We start from the raw sequence: 9,187 nt of genomic DNA on the forward strand, positions 1-9,187 counted from the left end.
CCATCAATTACTGCAAATGCAATTGTGGAAATCCTAGTAGAAATTCCACTTATGGACCCTCTTTTACAAGTTACGAGTATACAACCAATGAAGCAATAATGGTCCACAACTGTTACTTATCGTCTACATCTCTGTGATGGCATACACACCCATCCATGCCTAATTCCTCAACAACTAAACAATTTTGTTGAAGACAACACTTTGTAAGGAGGATCAATCATTAGCCTTACGGATTACAAATGCAAACAATTTTTGAATTTCATATATGTTTTCTTAAAATTTTTCTATGGTCTTTAGTTGTTTTCCCTCCTTACAACTGTCAGCTAAATTTTGTAAACTATTTATTGCAGTGCAATTTCAGTCAATAGTTTTAAAGTAATATCAACTACTGCAACAACTATTGGAACACCAAATCCTCTTTTGAAAGCAACCACTTTGTCATCGAGCAAGCACAGTCTATATCAAAGTAGTCCAAAAGAAATAAATTCTAGCTGTGGAGAAGCACGCTCTACAGTTGAACACTTTTGCCCAGCACCAACAATAACCCCCATTAAAGCATTGACTCTGTATCATAAAATTTGGACTATAGAAGGGAGGACATTAAGTAAAACTCCCATTCATAGATTTAAAACTGGTGGACGTGATGGAAAAGTATTTGGCTTTGACTATATTGATAAAGAAAGTACCGTGATACATGTCACCTGCTTCAATGATATAGTTGAAGAATTTAATAATGTTATCCAATCAGGTGGGCTTTATGTCATCTCTAATGGTTGAGTCAAAGTTGCTAATATGAAATATAGTAGCTCAACTAACCCATTTGAGATTGTTCTACACAGCTCATCTACCATTGCTGTTTTAACAACTACTGAATCCACCATACCTATGCAGTGTTTAAACATTAGGAGCATAGAATCACTGCAATTTTTACCTAATAGCCTTGTAGATGTCATTGGCATTGTCCTATCCATCAGTCCAACATCAACCATCTGCAAATTAGATGGATCTGAAAGAAACAAATGTACAATTTCCATCATAGATATCTCTAATTGTACGATTGATATAACACTTTGGGGGGACCTTTGCCAAGCTCAAGGAAGGGAAATTTCAGCAGTGTCATTACAACCAACTCCACCAATAGTCTTGATCCAATCTACTTGCATTATTTCATGGCGAGGAAAGGCTTTAGATAGTATATCTCTAACCTCAATTACAATAAATCTAGATTTATTGGAAGCAAGAACACTTCAAACGTGGTTTACCACAAAAGCCAATACTAATTCATCAAAATCATTGTCAAGAACCACCTTATCCTTCCCCAATTTTGAAAATCCAATTCCTATTTCATCATTATTGAATAGAGCCTTTTTTGAGGAAGAAGCTGCATGTATAAAAGCCACAATTACAAAGGTTCATCTGGACAATTTTTACTATCTCTCATGTCCAAAAGTTTTTGAAAACAAAAAATACAAAAAAAAAAAAATTCACTCAAACCTTAGTACATTTGAATGCCCAAAATGTTCTATTAATGTGCCCAACTATGATTTTAGCTACATGTTGAAAATGGATATGCGAGATCAAACAAGGGAACTTCAAAGAGTTACAATATTTGAAGGACCAACAAATGCCTTGTTGGGGGTGTCTGCCGAAGATTTTCAACTACTACTTGTAGAACCAGATGGTGGTGAACATATATTAGGCAAAATCATTAATTGTCAGTTTCTTTTTGATCTTAAAATCAAGGCATCGACATTTGATGGACATGCTACACAAAGCATCATCATGTCTGCCTTTAAGATAGTTTAAGATATGCTATCACTACTTTCAAGTTTTTCTTTAAGTTGTCTTGTAAATATTATGATTCTAGCACTTATTATTTTGGATACAATTTACATAATGTAGCATGAGACTTTGAACCAATGTTTTATTCCCAATGTAATTAGATATTATATCTATTTAGTTTTTACTATGTTTTGATAAATTGGTACAATACATTATTTGTTACCCTTTTGAATCAATGTTTCCTTGTACAATTCAAATGTACTACACTATTTTTTACCTTTCCAATCAATGTTTCCTTATATTGTACAAATGTAACATGCTTTAAATTATTTTTTATTACTTCAATTATTTGATTTACTATTCTGAAACACTTTAAAACACATTTGCTTAAAAAACTCATCGTCTACAGATTGTTTTAGCTTCAAAAGCTTGAATATTGAAGTTGACAATGGAAGTCTCAAATGACATAAATGAAGATAAAAGGGCTCGATGAAATGAGATGCAACATAAAATATACCATCAAAGAGTAGAAGTTATCAACAAGAAACGTCGAGAACAACACAAATTAAAATCTACTAGATGTCAACCATCAATGCCATCATTAGGTACAACAACCATCTCGCAAACAATTGCATCTCACTTTGAAAATCTAGTCCAAAGTTCCATCCCACTTGAATCAATTGAAAGGACCCCACAATTCAGTCCTCAGTACTACACAACAAGAAAAAACTTTTGTTCAAAGTTAGATACCCTCTCAAACATGCCAACATGTTTGATATGCATGGAAAGTTATCTACGAATCAAAACAAAACTCTTGGATGGGAAAACAACATTTTGTAGATGTGCAATAGAAAAAAATGGTCATCGATACTCTAAATGGAACAACATGAAACCTGGAGAACAACTTGCTTGTTTGAAAGTACTAACTCAAATAGAAGAGATGTTGATTGCTAGAGTTAGTCCAATACTTCAAGTTACTTATGTAAGAGGCAGACAACTCAAATACAGTGGTCACACAATTTTATTCCCTCAAGATATTTCAACGGTTGCATCTCACTTGCCAAGGCGCATAGGTGAACTAGACATAATTATTGTCAATAGAGAGAGCATTGGCCGACAATAGTACAATTTTTATGTTAATAGATATTGAGTCTATGAAGCACTCATGTACAAAATACAAAATGATCCATATTACAAAGATGTACAAATAGATGACATTGCATTATCATCTTTGCCTACTACTTCTACTGATATATCAAACCTCCTCTATGAAACAACATCAACAATTGATCATGAAGAAATTGGTTTCTTTGAAACGAAAGCTATAGAAGATGACCTTCTACAAAACCTTGAAGAAGTTCAATCTTCTTTTGTAGCAAACTTTCCACTGACATTTACAGAGGTTGCAGAAGTTTGATCTTTACTTGAAATAGGAAGTGGTTGCTCAACATGTAAAGTACAATGGCCAATAATTTCTCCATTTCCCATTAATGAGTACAATACTGAAGGTTTATTTGTAATGGCTTTTCCAACACTCTTTCCCATGGGCAACGCAAATTTCAAGCAACAACGACTAAAAGATGTACACATGCATGAATATGCACTCCACCTCATGCGATTCAATGATAATAGATTTGGGCAACTTCCATGTTTTAGATACTTTTTGCTAAACCTAATCATGTGACATCGAACACAAGCAACAACATTAGTTTTTGTACAACGAAAACTTGCTAACTCATTGCCCCCAACTATTGCTTCCTTACGAAAAAGACTAAAGGATCTACCTGATGACAAGCTCATAGATCAATTGATGCGATTCACATCCAAGATATGGGGAACAAAGCCTTTCTAGAGTGAAAGAAGAGGGGAGCTATTAGATTTGGTTATCCAACTTGGTTGCCCGACACTATTCTTCACCCTCAGTGCAGCAGATACTAAATGGGCAGATCTACAAAATGTCATGCCTAAAACAACTCCTTCAAGCCAACATGCAACAGCTAAAAGGAGACTAGAAAATATAATTGAAAACCCTCACCTTACATCGCTTTACATGCACCATAGATTCATTGCATTTTGAGAAGAGGTTCTTGAAAAACTTTTAGGGGCAAAGGACTTTTGGTACAAGTACATAGAAAATTACCTTTACCAATGAGTATTTATATCCATTTATATTTTATGTACTAAATTTGTTTTTTCATAGGTATGAATGGCAACACAGAGGTTCCCCACATATCCATGGGTTCATTTGGCTTCCTAATGCACCAAATTTTGACAAATTGGATTGGAATGATCAACAATTTTTTGAAAATGCAGTCGAATACATTGATAAGTATGTCTCTGCATGGAGCCCACAAACCATCGAGAGTAGGAATCAAGTAATTCATCGTTCACCAATGGATGATCCTTGCTTATAAAAAACAAGATATATTTTGATAAGAAACCCTCTTGATGAATACACTGAACTTGTCAATCATGTCCAACGACATAATAAATGCACAACACAAACTAGTCTTTGAAAGAAGCAATCAAGTATGGTTTGTCGATACAAGCCCTTTGGCCAATGTAAGACAAATCAAACATCTCTTTACCAGAAAATGGACACCCAAAATACAATGCTGCCAGAAATGATGATTGCTTTAATCTACACAACCCATCAATTCTATCCATTTGGAGAGCCAATATAGATTGTCAACCAGTTCTATCAATAAATGCAGTTCTGAAGTATATAGCAAAGTATGCCTCAAAAGAAGAACACAAATCTGAAACATATCATTCAATGTTATCTCATATATCCACCAATTGTGCATCAAATAGACCATCGTCAATTGCATTTAGAAAAATGCTAACAGACTCACTTGTTGAAAGAGACATTGGAGCTCAAGAAACATCCCACCTCCTCCTCAAATCGCCCCTATCCATTTGTAGTAGGACATTTATTTCACTTTCTATCCATAAACAGATTGCAGACCGCATTTCCATTTCCCCCACATCCACAACAATATCTCCAAGTCATATTGATATATACATGTCTTGACCACCACACCTAGAAACATTGTCACTTCTTGACACAACTCAAAATTGGTCTTACAGAGCTAGTCGCAAAAACAATAAGTGGAAAAAAAGATCTAAGAAGGCAATAGTTCAAGTTTCTCCAAGATTCACCACTATCCCAGCTAGGAATGATAGCTCATTCTATACATTCTGTTGGACATAATTAATGTTGTACTACCCTTTCAGAAAAATTCAACAAGATTTAGGAAATATAGAAGAAGACATCATACAACATTGGGAAAGGTTCAACACCATGTATAGTCCATGGCATGTACATAGATCAAATGAAACAACAACAGAAGAAGATGTTCCAGAAAGCTCAGATATGGATACACAAGTAATGGAAGAAGACAATTGTGATGAATGGTAGGTCCTTTCCGAATTACAACTAGGAGAGCTAATTCATGTTGATGAACTAAACATGCTTGGTAGATGCAACATAGATATCAACCATGATTGGGGAGAATCTCAAAGCAATACCTTTGAAGAAGTTATAGCAACTTCCTTCATTGACTCCGATTGTCAAAGATTTCATGTAGCCCATGATATTTATGAAAATTTGGGAAATACTCTGTCACCAGGGCAAAAAGTGGTAAATGATATAGTTGTTTCCGATGCACAAGCAACCACAATGCAAACTCCACTAAAAATGATTGTTCAAGGTATGACAGGGACATGAAAATCTCACTTGATTAGATGCATAAAAAATACATTAATCAAATCAACACCAAATGGCCCTTCGCCACTTCTCCTTGCACCAACAGGGGCAATAGCATTCAATATTCAAGCATCCACAATTCATTCGACACTTCGGATTCCAATTACAAAAATGGTACCTATGCAAGGTCAATCACTTTCTTCTTTCCAACAAGCTATGCACTTCATTCAATACATTCTAATTGATGAAATGAGTTTCATAGGGCCAAAGCTAATGGAAAAAATTGATAGATGATTGCGTGAAGCATTTCCATGCCAAAACAACATCCCATTTGGAGGTCGTTCAGTGCTTCTATTTGGTGATTTGGGCCAATTACCACTAGTAAAAGACATTCCAACGTATGCCTCAACATCTTATGGGGGAACCCTATGGCACAACTCCAACACAGTTATTACTTTGTAGAAATTTTTTTTACAAAATGGGGAAGATGATGCTCAAGTAAGATTTCAATTGCTTTTGTCAAACATACGAAATGCAACACCAACGATTACTACCTGAAAACTTTTAATGACAAGATCAAGCTCCTCAGTAACTTCAGAACAACAATCCAGTTTCCAACAATCTACACATTTATTTGCCACAAATGAAATGGCATTGTTACATAATAAACATATGCTAATATCTTCAATAATGCTAGTTGCCCTCTGCATTGTAGAACAACTTAGAGGTTCTACAATTTCAAATGATGCTGATGAATAACTAGAGTCAAAGATACTTCTATGTATTGGGCAGGAAGTCATGTTAGCCTCCAATTTATGGGTACAAATAGGCCTTGTTAATGGTGCACTTGGACAAGTAAAAAAATTTGTTTATGCAAGCACTGAGAAACCACCCCAACTCACTCTCTTCGTTGTTGTCTACTTTAGAAACTACATAGGCCCACCATGGGACCCAAATCACCCAATGGATATGCCAATAACACCATTGAGCAGTGGACTTTCTCGACAAATTCCTCTTAAAATGGCATGGGCATTGACAATACACAAGGCACAAGGACTTACATTGCAACATGCCACAATTGACATTGGCAACATTGATCACCAAGGACTAACTTTCACAACAATTTCAAGAGTCAAAGAGCTTTCTTCCTTGTGCATACAACCCAATTTCACATTTGACAGGTATGCACGAATGCAAACAAATCCATGTGTTGCTCATTGACAACTGAGGAGGCACGTTTACTTCAACTCTCTACAAAGGCATCATATTCATCAACATTATAATAAATCAGGTATCTACATTTAGATTACAATCATCCACTTCTACTATATAAGAACATCATTTTCTATATTTGACAAGTAGTTATACTTTTTCTTCAACATGTTCTATATGACACACTGTCACCTAATTCTATTGCCTTTTATAAATGTTGCGTACAGGTGAAAAGAAAAACTACAAATAGTTTACATTGGAACCTACATACACAAATTCAAGATTCACGCTATATATGTACATTTTAGTATTACATTTTCCTAATTTGTACTTTTCATTTATATCAAGTAAATTAGGCTTCCTCATGTTATTCAATTCATTGTATTTCCCATTCAATTTTAAGCTATAGTAAAGTTTGTTGATTTTGACGATTCCTTGAATTAGGAATTGTTTGTAAATTTTGAAGTTATAAACTATTGTACTTATAGCAATGATTCCCGATTTTCTTCCTAATTCTTTCCTGGTTGAGCTTTTGAATCAGATTAATTTATTTAATTAAAATATATTCAACGACCTTTCCATTTTTGCCACAATAAAATGAAATGTTTATTGATTTCTTAAAAAAAAAACATAAACATCTAACATCTTATTTGAGTTCCATAAATTTAATACTCTGCTGTTCACAAGTGTTAATAGCTTCTTATATAATTTAATTCCTTTACCATGGAATGATAACTCATTATTTATATTTACTAATGTACTTAATCTATGTTGTTTTTCTATTTCCGCATGTACTTCTTAGGAAAAAAAATATGGAATGTAATCTATATATGTTTCCATACGGATCACACTTATAAAGAAATAAACTTATATAGAATCATATTTAATTTAGTTAATGTCCATTCTTACCAAAATTATATATAATCAAATTCTAGATTTTAGAATCACATTTATATAGTCTTCAATTGTATAGAAATAAATTATATAGTCTTCACTTATATATAACCTAATTTTATTTGTTAATTTTTTCTTACCAAAATTAGAACATATCATATTTTCCTATTTTTAATTAAATAGAACCAATTTTTTTTAAATGTTATTTCTTACCCAAATAATTATAACATAACATATTTATCTCCGATGACCTTATTGCAACCTTAGGTGCAATTGCTAGTATAGTACTGTCTAACATGTGTACTTTGGTAGTCTGAACTATGTTGCCGTTTCTTCTTCATATCACCTTATGGTGGGGTGAAATAGATAATGGATGAAGTTATTTTAATGTTTACTGCTTTAAGCTTTTACATTTTAATGTATCTGTAGTAATGGCTGGAGCTTGAAACATACCTTGTTTTCCATTTTTAATGGTTGTATTTATTTGTAGCTGTGCAAATTTAGTACAAATTTACCTTTTAAAGATTGTGGTGGTCCATGCCTACCCAAGAGATTATAACGCATTGCAAGCTTAAGAATGACCTTATAGAAATGAATTTGCTTGAAAATAAGGATGACTACAAAGGATGAAATAATTAATACTTTTTTCGAGGTTCCTAGGCATCCGACTTGGCATTCATAATGTATCCGGATGATATGAATATGGTCAAATGATGTGAAAATAAATATTCATTCCATTACTTATGATAAAAACTCTCTTCATTTAGTAGAACTCTTACAGATTAGGAAGCAGTAAAGCAACCACCAAAATTTTATTTAGTCGAAGTTAATGCTTTTTCCAAATTGCTAATTGAAAATATTCAACTCTTGTAGTAAAAATGATTTAATCCATCTAGAAGTGTTAACATATTAAAAGTCTGTTCAACAGGTCAACAAAATCTGTGAATATACTCTTTTTAACTTGGATGGACATAACTGCATGGAAAATAATTAGCTAGGGGAGCGTGTCTTTCTAGACAATGTCAATAACTGTATATAAACTAGGGGGGCAAGAAGCTATTCCTTCGATTGAGTAAAGGAAATTAACTTAGAGCAATAAATGAATCTAAAAGCACGAATGTGTTGAAAATAGAATTGATTACACTGCAATTACACTGCAAATGTTGGAGGTTACTGAATTTTAAGTTGTTTTGATCTTTACTAGAGATGTACCATAGCTTTAAGTGGCCTTTGGGTAATTTGCATTCTCCTTTAGATGGATAATCTAAGAGTTAATAAGTTATGATGTACATTGTTCTAGTATAAGTACAATTTGTTAGTTTCTTTTAAAAACCAACACTTGTACTTTTGAAGGGTGTAAGGGTTATGTCGATAGTGATATATTTCTATATATATTTTTTGATTGGTAAATGATCTAGGCCTTGATTATATTTATTAATTCAAATAAATAAATTACAACAATATTTCTCCATTCAAACGGGCACTGGTAGGAAAGAACGAAGAAGAAAACCTCTAGCCTAGCCTGAGACAAACATCTTTTATTATTACATCATAAAAAGGGCATAGCCCAGTCAAATTACATCATTTTTA

This window comes from Cupressus sempervirens, chromosome 9 (assembly GCF_028749045.1).
Source record: "Cupressus sempervirens isolate cs-2001-9-10 chromosome 9, ASM2874904v1, whole genome shotgun sequence".
NCBI classification, from domain to species: domain Eukaryota; kingdom Viridiplantae; phylum Streptophyta; class Pinopsida; order Cupressales; family Cupressaceae; genus Cupressus; species Cupressus sempervirens.